This window comes from Pseudochaenichthys georgianus, chromosome 3 (assembly GCF_902827115.2).
Source record: "Pseudochaenichthys georgianus chromosome 3, fPseGeo1.2, whole genome shotgun sequence".
NCBI classification, from domain to species: domain Eukaryota; kingdom Metazoa; phylum Chordata; class Actinopteri; order Perciformes; family Channichthyidae; genus Pseudochaenichthys; species Pseudochaenichthys georgianus.
This window is the reverse complement of record NC_047505.1, coordinates 37,338,341-37,354,411: the sequence shown is the minus strand read 5'-3', so window position 1 is coordinate 37,354,411 and position 16,071 is coordinate 37,338,341. Positions and strand designations below refer to the sequence as shown.

At 38.4% G+C, this 16,071-nt stretch overlaps 1 long non-coding RNA gene across 1 annotated transcript in view; it reads left to right on the top strand.

Moving 5' to 3' along the window:
• Positions 1–2,031: 2,031 nt before the first annotated feature.
• The window catches only part of LOC139433338 (uncharacterized), a 116,006-nt gene continuing 101,966 nt past the window's right edge, over positions 2,032–16,071 (top strand). Inside the window, exons 1-2 of the long non-coding RNA XR_011642862.1 lie at positions 2,032–2,117; positions 10,616–10,695. This is a non-coding gene — a long non-coding RNA (uncharacterized lncRNA). The remainder of the gene's footprint in view (positions 2,118–10,615; positions 10,696–16,071) is intronic.

Here is a 16,071-nt window from a genome sequence, read left to right as displayed (position 1 = left end):
TTTCATAGGAAACATCTACGTAATCATTATTTATCTTTTCCCAAAAAATTGGCCTTTGGCCTTCTGTTTTACAAAAAAGCCTTAGCATTCATGAACATTTTTTTCCCAATACATATCACCAATCTTTAGGTAATATGAATTGATGCATTCTGGAACTTATTGAAGATGTTTTGGCATGGTCATAATTACTCATCGTAAATGAAGCATCATTTTTAAGTTTGCTTGCTGATATACCCTGAATTTAAGAAAAAAATCTGCCTAACCCAACCTAGTTTTATTTGTTTGACTGAAGATACATAATATAGACGGTTTATTTACTTGTATGCATGTATGTTAAATGGCGTGAATGATGTTATCTGTACATTTAAATTGGGATAAAAAAGAAAATCAGGATAAGATTGTGCTAACACAACTTCATATCAAACTAAACAACACAACATCAAGCTAACATAATATAACCGTTGCATTTTATTTGATATTTTGTAAAAATTCAAACTTGCAATGTGTGTGAACAACATGTCAGCTGAAATATTTAAGGCAGTTTCACATAAAGCCTAGAACACCCATAAACAGAGCAAAATCAATTTCAAGCAACTTAAAGACAGGATAGCTGAATACAGGTTAGAGAACAGTAAATGAATGAAAAATAAAATGTTCTGGAAATATGTGCGCTTGAGATAAGAACATTTTGTGTGGAGCTTTTCTTAAGTCCAAACAAGGCCTGACACATTTGTCTCAGTGAATTTGATTAATGAAGCTATATCTCAAATCTCCAGCTGAATACCAATGCAATGATAAACCCTCAAAGACTAATGTGATATACAGGACAAAAGATGAAGCCTTTGGAGTTTCATTCAAAAATGGAGGGAGAGTAAAACAAAGCAGCAAAAATTGGTCATAAAAGCATGGTAAGCGCATGATTTAGTGGGGCGATAAAGAGCGGAAAGGTGGCCATTCATCATGGAGGCTAGCTCACCAGGAGAGGGCCTGTCACAGACACCAGCAGGTCTGGGAGGCATTTGGGAGGAAGAGAGAAAGCAAGAGCCTCCAGTTGCCCCTACAACCTGTCTGTCCCAATGTCTTTTCCAGATGGACACATACAGACCTCGGATGGTTGACGAGTGCTTTGTCTTTTCAGCTCTGCAACTGCATTGTCACAGCAGTGTTGAGAGATGGATGTTGTTAACTGCAAAGTAATGGACCAGACTTAAGAAGTTTAAGATCTGCAAAAACAGATGATGGGAAAAGAGGAAGGTTTATTGTTGTACCTCCAGGTTGCACTATAACACTACGAGGGGAATATATAATGAATACATTGACCCTCAAGTATGAATTGCAATTGTCTCTCGAAAAAGGACCAACATTTTTCTTGCCACTTGAAGCTAAAGCAAATAATAATACCTCCTGTCAGCGCCTGTTGTTGACTAACTTGCACTAAAGTATAAGAACTACACAAGCAAAACCGATGCACAAGTGTGTTTATTTCTTGACTTCAGTGTTCTAAATCTGTGTTTTCACTCAGATACACATAAAGCCTGTGTGACAATAATACCAAATGGTAATCTCCAAAAAACAAAGGTCTCGCTCTTTTTAACATTAACAACATATCTTGTGTTTTGGCGCACTTTCAGCAAAGTGTTTTTGCTGTTGTTGGTCTAATCCTTGTTGAATATAATCTTACTTAGTTGTTTAGAGGGTTTTATTTTGATTATAAGGCTACACTTCCCATATTAGGCCTTACATACAGTTTAGTTGAATTACATATAAGACTTAGTTTAACCACAAAAAAGAGACAAAACTGTTTGACATTATTCACATCTCCTAAATGTATTTATTGACTAAAAAACGTTTCTGATTATTTAGCCTGTACATTTCCTAGATTCTTTATGTTTTCTATACTCATTTGTATTTAGCGAGCTTCACCTTTCATCCATGGACATTATAAATACACGCAAAGGAACGTCACTTCCTGTTGTCATTTTTTGCCGCATCTTTGAAACAGCTGCACCTTTGCAACGGAGTTAGGCATGTTCTTTATTTTGTAAAAGACGGCACACTGCAAGTTTCCCACGGAATCCAAAGTTTGGGAAAACATGAAAGATGTCTTCAAAACAGCGGTAAGTGTTGTCAATCCGTGTATCTACCGTCCAATTGTTTTTCTTTATTAAACACGTAAACAGAAGAGCGTCTGAGAGGCGTTTTTGCTTTTTGCTTTTCACCTTACTAAATGGTCAAATGGTCCTTGGAGCGAGGGGCGGGGCGAGACTCTCGGAAGTGATTTCAAAACAAAAGCACTCGTTTGCTAAAATCACACTTTGAATCACTACAGTATCCTGCTGATGGACCGGTGATTATTATAAACAAGGGGAATTTAGCGATCACAACGAAAACGGCCAAGACAGATATTGAGACCAGAAAATGGATGTTATTAAGGGCTGTAAATATAATAAGCCTATGTCTAAAATGGACAACATTGTTAGGAGATTTAAACTATACAGCGGTTCTGCACTGCGGTCACTCAGCCGCCTCTCGCGTTTGTTTTTTCAAATCAGCTGCTCTTCATTATTCCTGCTATATTTGACGAGTGATACAAATATTTGTTACCACAAGTTCTTAAGGAAACTGACACTGTTGGACTCGGTTCTAGTTTGACTTCTACCAGAAATAAAGTATTTTTAATGTGTACTTTGTGAGTAATCCTCTGTCAAAGTCCCCTCCTTAGTAGCCTACATAATGCATGTTTTTCTGCTATCTTTGATGAATGATAAACATATAATGTTACCATTAGTTCTTAATGAAATTGATACTGTTTGACTTTGTTTTAGTTAGCCTAATACATTGAAGTACTTTTACTGTGTTTTTTTTGGGAAATACTCAAAGTCAAAGTCCCCTGCTGAGAACAAAATCATGCCACTTCTGCTAAGTTTGATGAGGGAATTCTTTTTTGTTGCAATTAGTTCTTCGTGAGGTTGCGGGAGAAAATCGGGAGAAATCCCGTTTCTGAAAATCTGACAGCACAAGGCCTAGCCAATCAAACCGCGTTTAAGCTGGGAGAGATATCGCGCCATTCATTTCTATATTTCAAAAAAAGATGGAGGAGAAACTAATTATCGCCGTAGCAAATCACCCGGTTTTGAATGACCAGACCCTCTTCACCTACCGGGATACAAACCGGAAGAACCAGTCATGGAGGGAGGTGGCAGAGACAGTGGGTGAAACTGGTAGGTTTTCGCCTGTTTGGGGAGTTTATATATATATATATTGCTCGCATAAAATGCTCGGGGTTTTTTGCTTTGTATGTCGGGGGCGGGAGATTCATGTGATTGGTTATTGGTCACGTTGCTCGAATAAAATCCCCAAGCTTCAGACACACCCAGCTCCAAGCTTTTTTTGAAGCTGTAGTGTGGACGCTCCGTGACGGCGGAGACGCCGGAGACGGACCGCTATGCTACCCACAATTCAGTTCGGCGAAAAGCGAGGCAACGTGACGTCACCCCATTCAAAGTGAATGGGCAGACGCGTTGGAAACCGTTTTTGAAGCTGTCGAAGCTGTAGTGTGGACGCAAACGCGAGAGGCGGCTGAGTGACCGCAGTGCAGAACCGCTGTATAGTTTAAATCTCCTAACAATGTTGTCCATTTTAGACATAGGCTTATTATACTCTCAAACTTTTACCGTGAGGCCTACTTTCCAAAAAACAGATGTGTTTGCCTCTAATACAGTAGGCTTGTTTGAGACAAGCGAGACCTGCGCAGTTGCGATCAATAGGCTTGTTTGAGACAAGCGAGACCTGCGCAGTTGCGATCAACGTCTTGCTAGTGCGTTGCATGATGGTTAGTCATTTTGTCCGACTTGCTCTGGAGGCTCGCCTACATGAGACGTTGAAATCTCGCGGGACAAAGACGCCCGCAGCATTGAGAGCGAGGCGAGGCGGCGCAGTTCCTCTCCACGGGCTGCGGAAGCTAAATGCTTGATGGGAAACGACTCGCTGGTATCTCGAGCTGAGCGCTCATTGGTGGTTTTTACCACGTGCTGCTGATGAAACTCTTCAATTGGCTCGGCAAAAGTTTGTTGTTGTTTTGTGTCAGTTTTACGTCGCCACTTCCATTCAGATTTTTCATCATTGTTCCACAATGTTTATCAAAATGAAATTAATATCTATATATTTTATACTATACTTGCACTGCTTACCGTTTTCATACTTTATATATCTTAGCATATTCATACACACTGTTCATACTGCTCACGGGCTGATATCTGTGTATTCATACTCCTCACTGTTTATTCATCATTCAATTCATTCTATAATTTATTCTGTCTATTGTGTACATTACTTTTCACTTTACTGCTTGTTGCACCTGGTTAGAAGCTAAACTGCATTTCGTTCTCTCAGTACCTGTAATATGTGCAATAACAATACAGTTGAATCTAATCTTGAGCAGGAACAAATGTATTTACTTAGTACATATCTGACATTAACGATTAAACACATGTGTGCATTCTTTATAAATGCAAACCGAGTCAAGCCGACTCCGGAGGTGGCGGTATGCACCTTAAAGTTGTTTGCAATCCGCCAAAAAACCGAGAGAAGAAGAAGAAGAAGGCGACTCCGAGGCTGAAGTCGAATAGTCCATTTAGCTTAGGAACCTTCCTAAAGGAGTGAAATGACCCGGAAGTCCCTCAGTGGCAGCCATGATAAGTGCCGTTCGAATTCTCTAGAATGATGAGAATGATAGGAAAGGAGGTTTCAAACTTCCTTTATAACCTCCTTTAGCTTAGGAACCACTGGACCTCCCTAACCGACAGGAGAAGCGAAAATGCTGCCCCACAATGCCTTGCAGCCGCAGCATTTGCCGTCACTCAACAGTCGGCCGTTCACGGAAACAACCGATTATGACGGAGAAATGATATCATGAAAGTTACGGTGCTTATTAAGCATTTTAAAACATAGGTGGTAAGTTGCCAAAGTGCTTTGTTTTGAACGTTCATCAGTATTATACTCAAAAAGAGAAATATGAACGTTAGTTTTCACTGAAATTATCAAATAAAGTCAACATTTCAGTCTTTACTGAGCTGTGTGGGGTTTGTTCAACTTTTAAAAGATGTCTGAATGCTGATATACACAGTGATAGATGTTAAGGACTAATGTTTATAATAAATACATTTGTATTGATTTTAAGATCTTTAGTTCATACAATCATATGTATTGGGATCATTTGTATTAATGTGGACCGGAGGGAGAGGGTGACGAGCATACGTTTCACTTTCCTTTTTTATTTCAATTCCAGCTTTGGTCCTGAAGAATATGTTTCTCTGTTGTCCACGTTCATAAAGCAAAGCAGCAGCATCAGAGCACGGTGCAGAGTCTCCAGATGAGTTTACAGTAGTCCCTCGTTCTTATTAAACATCCATGTTGTAGTCCGCTGTATAGAAAACTGTGGTTTCCATAGTTTCCCCACAGCAGCAGACGCACACAATGACGTCCGCTGGCGCATCATAAACACGTCGGATAGTGAAAGTGCATTCGGATTCTCTAAAGTACCGCAGTCTCTTCTCCTAAGTCCTTTTGAATTCTCCTATCCACTATCCCTTAACCCCGTGACGTTTCACTCAGAGGTCAAGGAATAGACGATAGGGTTAGAACTTAGGAGCTGATTTTTAAACTATCTGACTGCAGCCGAGGTTTCAAACTTCCTTTATAACCTCCTTTAGCTTAGGAACCACTGGACCTCCCTAACCGACAAGAGAAGCGAAAATGCTGCCCCACAATGCCTTGCAGCCGCAGCATTTGCCGTCACTCAACAGTCGGCCGTTCACGGAAACAACCGATTATGACCGAGAAATGATATCATGAAAGTTACGGTGCTTAATAAGCATTTTAAAACATAGGTGGTAAGTTGCCAAAGTGCTTTGTTCTGAACGTTCATCAGTATTATAATCAAAAAGAGAAATATGAACGTTAGTTTTCACTGAAATTATCAAATAAAGTCAACATTTCAGTCTTTACTGAGCTGTGTGGGGTTTGTTCAACTTTTAAAAGATGTTTGAATGGTGATATACACCGTGATAGATGGTAAGGACTAACGTTTATAATAAATACATTTGTATTGATTTTAAGATCTTTAGTTCATACAATCATACGTAGGCCTATTGGGATCATTTGTATTAATGTGGACCGCAGGGAGAGGGGGACGAGCAGAAGTTTCACTTTCCTTTTGTATTTCAATTCCAACTTTGGTCCTGAAGAATATGTTTCTCTGTTGTCCACGTTCATAAAGCAAAGCAGCAGCATCAGAGCACGGTGCAGAGTCTCTAGATGAGTTCACAGTAGTCCCTCATTCTTATTAAACATCCATGTTGTAGTCCGCTGTATAGAAAACTGTGGTTTCCATGGTTTCCCCACAGCAGCAGACGCACACAATGACGTCCGCTGGCGCATCATAAACACGTCAGATAGTGAAAGTGCATTCGGATTTTCTAAAGTACCGCAGTCTCTTCTCCTAAGTCCTTTTGAATTCTCCTATCCACTATCCCTTAACCCCGTGACGTTTCACTCAGAGGTCAAGGAATAGACGATAGGGTTAGAACTTAGGAGCTGATTTTTAAACTATCCGACTGCAGCCCGAGCTGTCCGACGTCCGACTTCAGGCGAGCCTTTTGAGACCTCCCCCGGCTGCGATCGGCTATTCTCGTCTACTTTCGAGGCGAGCCGCAACGCGTCTCAAACAAGCCTAGGCTGAATTCGAATAGTCCATTTAGCTTAGGAACCTTCCTAAAGGAGTGAAATGACCCGGAAGTCCCTCAGTGGCAGCCATGATAAGTGCCGTTCGAATTCTCTAGAATGATGAGAATGATAGGAAAGGAGGTTTCAAACTTCCTTTATAACCTCCTTTAGCTTAGGAACCACTGGACCTCCCTAACCAACAGGAGAAGCGAAAATGCTGCCCCACAATGCCTTGCAGCCGCAGCATTTGCCGTCACTCAACAGTCGGCCGTTCACGGAAACAACCGATTATGACGGAGAAATTATATCATGAAAGTTACGGTGCTTATTAAGCATTTTAAAACATAGGTGGTAAGTTGCCAAAGTGCTTTGTTTTGAACGTTCATCAGTATTATACTCAAAAAGAGAAATATGAACGTTAGTTTTCACTGAAATTATCAAATAAAGTCAACATTTCAGTCTTTACTGAGCTGTGTGGGGTTTGTTCAACTTTTAAAAGATGTCTGAATGCTGATATACACAGTGATAGATGTTAAGGACTAATGTTTATAATAAATACATCTGTATTGATTTTAAGATCTTTAGTTCATACAATCATACGTATTGGGATCATTGGTATTAATGTGGACCGGAGTTTCACTTTCCTTTTTTATTTCAATTCCAGCTTTGGTCCTGAAGAAAATGTTTCTCTGTTGTCCACGTTCATAAAGCAAAGCAGCAGCATCAGAGCACGGTGCAGAGTCTCCAGATGAGTTCACAGTGGTCCCTCGTTCTTATTAAACATCCATGTTGTAGTCCGCTGGATAGAAAACTGTAGTTTCCATAGTTTCCCCACAGCAGCAGACGCACACAATGACGTCCGCTGGCGCATCATAAACACGTCGGATAGTGAAAGTGCATTCGGATTCTCTAAAGTACCGCAGTCTCTTCTTCTCAGTCCTTTTGAATTCTCCTATCTACTATCCTTTAACCCCGTGACGTTTCACTCAGAGGTCAAGGAATAGACGATAGGGTTAGAACTTAGGAGCTGATTTTTAAACTATCCGACTGCAGCCCTAGTATGTCTCTGTTAAACGATGCAAATTATCTGATGGTTGAAACTGGTTGAAACACGATGCTACAAAACGTATGGCCATAAACTGGTGACTGGGTCAACTACAAACTACCAAACCAATAGCATTTTTTATTTACATAACATAAATTATACATGTTGAACACCAGCAGAACACTGCAAGAAATGGCGCTGGGTTTCCAGGTGAGCGGAAGAAAGTAAACAAACATTTAGCGAACAAAAGTTAATTTAAGGTCAAGAGATTTGTCTGAAGAAGAAGACAACCAGACTGAAGCTCTCTGGGAAATGAACCATTATTCCAGACAGTTATCAGGTGTCATAAGCATAACACCATTAGATAACCTAACAGTTGCTGCATTATGTGCTGAATATTTAGGCAATGTATTTCTAGATAACTTTTTAGCCATAGTCTGAACTCATATTATGAGCTGCAAAAAGGGAAATAAAATAAAGTACTATAGTTGACTGAATATAAGTCATTCCTATTCAGTCAAAGTGGTCCATGTTTTATGTTATTCACTACTTTAATGTTTTAGAAACCTTTTGAGAACAATACAAGTACTGGGTTATTTGTATTAGGCTACAGGTAAAGTGGGTTAGAAAAGGTGTGCCCTATTTCTAAAAAACTATGCATGCATTAATCTTGTTTCGACAGCACAAAATGACTGTGACCATTAGACATGTAATCTTAACACATACACATGTTTGTCAGGAAATAAAGTTATACAAAGTAATTTTCCGTTATACACACATTTCTTTGTTGAGTAGATGTATTGCTGCCATTGCTACATGAACTCTGTGCATACAATTGAGACACTACTTTGTCTTAACATTGCACCTTGAACTGTAACATTTTGCTCATATATTTACTGCCCAAAGGATTGTGGACGTACACTTCTCAGGGATTAGTCCTCTGAAAATATACAATTATTGTTTTGGGGTATTGTAAAGTCTTTCCAATATCAATTTCCAACTGCAGTTTATATTCTGGATACAACCTCTAATATACTGGCTTAGGTTTCTTTTTGCCGTTCTTTGAAAGTGATGAAACTTGTGGCATCAAAGCCCAAGTGCGTTATTCAAGTGGCTCCTAAAGTCAGAGCTGTTATAGTGATTATGCCCTTATGTCATTTACTTCTAAAGTGTCAAGGTCATGGTGTCACAATGAACATGAGTGCTGTAGATTAAGTAAGTTGAGATGTGTGGGTTGAACAAACCATTCCTTCAGAAGTTAAAGAAAGAGTAAGAACCAAGCTCAAGTGGGGAACCCCTTCTGCCGGTTCCCTTGTCAGAATGAATAAAGCTAATATTGGCGTGGTCTTCTCAAGATGCTTCATATGCCAAACATCTGTTTAAATAACTTTTTTTGGTTTTGTACAAAGGAAACCCAACAGCAAAAGCATTGAGGCTTTGTGTCAGGGTTAATAATTGTTTGAAGTTGTATCTTCAGCAACTTTGACATTTTCCCCCATATTGTGTTCAGTGGGCAAAATGTGATTTGATGACTGCAATTGGGCTGATTCTGTATCGTTCTTCTTCCTTTTTCTTTTCTGAGGTCTTAGTGTGTCCGCAACAACAGATAAAAGAAAAACATAAGGTTCAGTGAAGAGTGATTTAAAAAAATATATTTCCTCTGTGAACCAGCATTTTAATTAAAACCATTTGTTCCAAGACCTGTACTTAATGTTTCCCATTAGTCATGTTTGAGGGATTACAGACAGCACCAATGAATGTCAAAGATGAAATGGAAAATGCAGATGTGCGAACAATGTGGCTCTTTTTATACAGCTATACAGCTCAAGCTATCACAGCTTTTTTTGTATTTTTGAAAACTTAACTGGCATGGACAAGGTTCCTTAAATCCACTTAAAAATAAAGATGAAATTCCTCTGAAAATGTAAAATCTGGAAGACATTTCTTGTGGGTCAGCAGGGGAGCTCTTCAAGGACGTTTAAAGATTTCTTAGAAAAATATTTGATCTTTTTCAATTACATTTCCAGCACTGACCAATAAAATGTTATGTTAATTATCCATGTATTTCATTTCTGATTTTCTCATTTTATTTTATTAAAAGTTGGCTTGATTTTCTTTTGTGAACAGTTATTTTGAAACCTTTGAAGTTGAAACAAAATTGCCATGATCTCACAGGCAGATGGGTGCTAGGTAGTTAGTAAAGAAGATCCTGGAATGCAGACACATTAATAATGGCCCTGTTAATATGCTGTGTCTTGTCTGTATGCATGTCAATCATTTGCGCACCATTGTTCCAGGGTTAGTACCTCTGTCAGTCATGTCTTGTATCTTCTTCCTCAAATTTCTCACGACAGAAAAAAAAGCAATCTGGATAGCCTATGCCACTTTCTCATTTCCTTAGTGCTTAAGTATCATATCCACACTGGCAGGGTTAGTGTTCTTCAAAAGCCTTCCTTAATTATGTTGTGTATGTACCTAATGTCTTTACATATATGCTCTGTATTTGATCTTTCAGAGATATGAATTGTTTAAACATACCACCTGCAGTGTGATTCAGCATTTAAAATACAGAGAAGAATATTATTTCACTGAAGCAGGCGATAGAAAGACTTTTCCTACTTGTGTTTTGAGGAGAATAAGTGAGGGATATACAGTAAGAGAAGTGAAATGTTATACTGCATCCAGCCACTGAGAAAGGAAAGGCAACGATCAGTAATGAGTTTGGCTGTTGGCCCCGTATGATTATTAAGAATTGCTACTGATAACATAGCTGTATGAATTATATCATGGCATTGGCATTTGTAATGACATCTTTGCTTTCCCCATTTCTTTCTGTTTGTGAGATAGCACCCTGTCAGCGCTCCTTCAGATCTTCAGAGAGGAAATAGTTTGGAAGGAAAGAACACGTGCAAGGGTTACAAAACCAGGTATCAACATTTTCCTTTTATTTGTCTACTTTTTAAGATTTTGGCATATTTATGGGGCATTACTTTAGGCGTATGCCTTTCGATGTTATTTGCAGAAAGCACACACTGTTCAAATCAAGTTAACAAAAGCTGAGGGCCCAGCCATGTGATCATGACCTCACAAATGAAGGGCCAAACGATGTGATGCAAATGGGATCCAGCATTTATGAGAGCTCCACACAATTAATAATGGTACCGGGTTATGAAATTCAAAGACTGGTAACAATTATTTTATAAAAGCTTTGTTTTAAGCAGAACATTGAGGGGCATGATATGAATTAAGCATTAGCTTATCAAAAAGAAGAGGGAATTGTAAGTTGTTTTAAATCTTAGTAAGTTGGGTGTCGGTTTTAACAAAAATGTTATTCTGGTCTCTGCTGGGCTCACCGAAAATGTTTTACACATATCTGTGAAAGTGGAATACTGCCTGCCCATAAAACCTTTAGAAGCATTTTCTGCAATATAACATTAGAGTGTTTTTCCTTACTGCAGGACATAAACACATTAATACTGACGGTCAAGTATTTGATATACCATGTTGAAAGAAACATGTTAAAATATGTAACACTCACATGTTATTTAAAAGAACCGAAATAAAAGAACAAAAAGTAACATTTAAAGATCATGGTTAAGTGTTTAAAAAATGTAATTCGAACATCATGTTAAAATTATCCTATGTTATACAATAACTTTGTGAATGCTAAGATGGAAAGCAAGAGGCCTGCATTGTCCTGACTGAAGAAGTGTAACCACTGACTCTTGGGGCTGAGTCAGAGGAAAATGTGGTGTGCCAAATGTGAAATAAATAAAAAGAAAGGAAAATGGCTGTACCCTTGGTCCCTTGCTCTTTGTTAAAACCATATCTCTGCTGCTCCATTGCCCCCAGCTACATTAAATCCCATTAAATTCACCTTCATTAAAGCAGTCCTCTCTGCTCCTTGCAGCAGCCCCTCTCAAGGACAGAGCAGTAATGAGGCTGGACTGGATTTAACCTTGAAGAGTACAGGTTTTCATTTCAAAATCAATAACTTATGGTTCAAAACTACCACTAGATCCAGGCTATAATTTTCAAGCATTAATTGTGTGGATTATGTTTCTCCAGCAGTGAGAAGGTATTTAACTCTAAGCTGCAGTGTAGATATTGCATTTATCATTTATTTCCCCTCCTCTATTTTGTAATAGGAATTGACAGCTTGCACATTTTCTATATTAGTGACTGTGTGTGCCTGTGTACACTTTGCTGCACAGATGGGATATCTTAAGGAGATTGTATTTCAAAGGCTTTATATGAGTATAAGTAATTAGGCTGTACAGTGAAACCAAGCAGAGGGCAGGAGGCTGGAATATCGTCAATTCAGTATTGCAGCTCAGTGTCATCATTCACTCTAAAGAGGTAGAAATATAAGACGTCTCCTTCACAGATTGCCAGCAAGTTTTGGCATTCACCTGCTGTCAGAAGTAGAACATCTTGAATTATAAATGTAAAAACATGTGAATGATAGACAGACAGCAGCAACAAGAAAAAACAAAACTAACCTATAGTGAAGGAGTGACATTTGTTTAACCTTACGTACTTCTCCATGTTTTAGTGGGACATTTCCCATATTAGTTTTGCTTTCATTGTCATAAAATTGTATGGAAAGCATTAACTTGTCCTGCGGTGATAATTTCTGCCCGACATAATATGATATATTGGATCTTTTCATAAAATGGGGAGGGCTGAGGCTGTAGTGATCACTGGAGCTTAATTTTTTAATCAACTTCTCTCTTTAAATGAAGCTTTATTAAATTACAAAGCTCACACAGTGGGAGTAGGACACAGGCAGAGATGGCCCAGTGTAAAAAAAAGAGCTTTGTGGGATAATTAAATAAAATTAATAAAAAACCCGCCAGCATAGACTGAGGAGAATGGGAGACCCGGTAGCCATTTTCCTGCTCTGCTTTTCTTTCATTCATTCTCATTAGACTCTCAGCAATTGTACCATGCAGAATTATGAAAAGAAGAAAGGGATACAATATCTCCAAGATATTGATGGATAGTAAATGGAAACACAATTACATTCAGGTTTCTTCTCATGAAGAAAAAAGAATCTCTCATTGTTGCTGCTTTGCCAGCAAGCGAAGAAATCGAACCGCATTTGGTGAAGCTTGGCAGATTTGGTTTAAAAGTCTGAGGATTCAGTACTGTAATGCTTTTTTGTAGTTAATTAACATTTTGACAAAAAGTTTGTGATAGTGAAATGTACAGTTTTTCATACTAGTATGGTTATACAGTTGAGAACAGGGATAGGCAACTTTATTTTTTCTACTAGAAAAGTCTTTGTGAGCGGGCTTTATTCAAGTGCAGAAACGTTTTAACTTCTGCTGTATCCTGGACTAAAGGTGTCTTTTTGTCATGGTTTTGAGGCTTTGGAATATAATGTCGGAAAAATGGATGAATTCACAGTCTGTTTCATCTTGTGAACTGTACTTTCCATCAAAAATCCCTATTAATAGTATTTGTTACATTCTGTTCCCAGTATTTTTCGTGTCTTTATAGCAGTCATTGCTTTATATTCCGTGAAAACCTTTTTTTATAACCTGCACATTTTGTGAATTTTGGTGCCTGATAAACCTTTTAGCTAAAATATCTGTTAATTCAAACTGGCCTTAATAAATCAGGTTTCATGTTCCACATGTACTTTAAACGACACACTCCGAACATTCAGCTGCTTTTAATGTTGGACTGTTTTCCTGCAAATGATGAACTGATGGTATCTTTTAAAAGCATTTGAATTGAACAGCAGGTCACCAAGGTGAAAGGCACTGGGAAACATGAAGGAAAGGAGGAAGCTTTGCCCTAAATTATTTTGAAAATAGGTTAGCCCCAAATAAATAGGAGACTTTGATTCTGCTAAAACAGCGGCGATTAATACTTCGTATTGCATTGGCTGTGTACATCATAGGAATCCCTTTTTATATATTGTTTATCTCACACTATCTGGCCCAATCTTAATGGCGTACTTTGTCGGGTCAAATAACTGTTATACCATCAAATCAGAGAGGTGCACTGGAACTTGTCTTTAGGAGGTTTATCTGGAATAATATCTTGCTAATTTCACAGATCAGTAATGAGGCTGAACTCTCAGGAAGGATGCCAGATGAGAAAGAGTTCAGTCTGCCAGAAATCTTACTTTTTTTGTGGATACTTCCAATCCACAATTCCAAGAGAATGCCAGCTCAGACCATGATGTATCATATTCATTAACTTTGTCATTATATTATGTCATCAAATTGACTAGACATCCATTATATTATACTAGTTGCATTGTTACTTTGAGATAGATAAAAGTGCATCATCCGATAGAAGAATAGAAGTGTAAAGCTATTAGCCGCAACAGTCCCCTTTATGATCATGCCTCACACTTCAACATTGTGCTTCTAACTCTAAGTAAATGAGTAAATATAGGTCAAATGTGATTGTCCTGCAAGATTAACAATGAAAGCAAACAGCCCCTCCTTCAGTATCTTTGCATCTAATGGGAGCAGTGATGTATTGTCTTTGTTTGGACAGTCTCAGGGGTGACATTTGTCTTCTACAACAAAACATGAGATAGGTATTTCCTCTTTATGTTGACAGCCTTTGTCTTATGCTTCCTGACAAGTAGGATTTACTATATCCTGCTCTGTGAAGCATCTCCCTTACTACAGTCTTTTGTGTTTCATCCATGATAGAAAATGGCTTTCTCGCTTTGTTTTACTATTGCCTCACATTTTACACAGCTGTCTTTGACATTTTGGAGATCCTTATCATTATTTATAGTCTCTTAAGAAGTCCCACATTGTGGTCTGGGGGAACCTGAATTTAGAGGTATATTTACCTCTAAACAAATGTTCTCTGAGCTATTGTAAAATATAATTCTCCTTTTTGATCTGCATCTGTGGCAGTTTGTGTAAAGTGTTTTGGTAACTGCATGATTTAGGAAGTGTGGTAGCTTTCATTACACGAGTAATAAACAGCCTTCCCCATACTTAAATATGGAGACCAATCTCAAGCGTGACCATGGGCACATGTCAGATGGTAAACATTTTTTTTGGAACCGAAATTAAGGATCTGGAGAAACATAATGATTATGGTCAATGCATGCCACGTTAACCTACTCTTCAGAGCTGGGACATTACCATAAGATATTGTCCAAATGTGTCCAAGTGATGATCTGTCTTTGTCAGATCCATCATGTGTACCTGTCTCCTGCACAATGCATACTTTGCTAGACTTTATCCCCTGTGACCTTGCGGATATAAGTACAGGGGAAGAACTTAAAGAATTTTCTTTGGCAAGAATGCTTACAAAATTGATGTAGATTGTTTGAATTTGATTGTAGTATTAGCAGCAGCCACCCAAAAGGCAACTTGTTCTGTCATTTTTTAGTATATAGTTGTCATGTTGTTGTGCATTTCTCTATTGGTTTTAAACTATGCCTCTGCTCCGAAATGTCAAAACTGGAATGTGCCCAGGATACCCTATACTTAGCCATGCTTTTAAAGAAAAAGAAAAACACAGTTGGTGCACCCTTCCATAACATGATATCAGAGGTCACTAAACAAATCTTTGGTTGGACTTCAAAGCTGAAGATATGGTAAAATCCTATTCCAGCACCTTATATTGTGCTTTTCATCACTGCAGAGCGTGTAGTTGGGCTAATTCAGTTAACCCAAACCTTTTCCAGCCAAGGCTCTGAAGTTGTACACTCATGCACAGTATGTTGTGAAATTGCAAACACTTTTATGTCTGTCTGTCTATCAAACTATATAATGCCCTGATTTTTTTACCCCACTGGCAGTGTCTTTTAATTAGATTATACTGAAGGAATAAACAGAGTTTAGAATGATAATTTGTGTCCCAGACGGTGTAACATGTTCTGTTAGACTGCTGCCAAACAGAGCAGGTAAGAGCAGACAAGGTCCTCAGGCAAAGAGCTGCTGACTGCTTAAGAGATCCCCTCTCTCTCCCTCCAGCTTTTAAAAACATTTTCTTACCCCCTCATTGCCGTCAGTTATAGAAGGATGAGAGGATAAATAAACATATTCTTCAAAGTACCGACAATCAAAGTAAAATACTATAGTTCTCGTACAGATGATGTCTTCAGGGTAGGTCTTTCTTTGTCAGTGCTATAGAGTTTAATGTGTGCAAGCAATGAAAGCATGTGTAGAGTACAAGCTTTACATTGAAAAGAACAGAGTAAGTTATCTTAGTCATTATACTGATTTATAACTGAGAAAGAGGTCATCAGAATGTGTAGAGCTGGTTGTCAATTGATAGGAACATTCATTGTATCAAATATGTATCCATTTGTG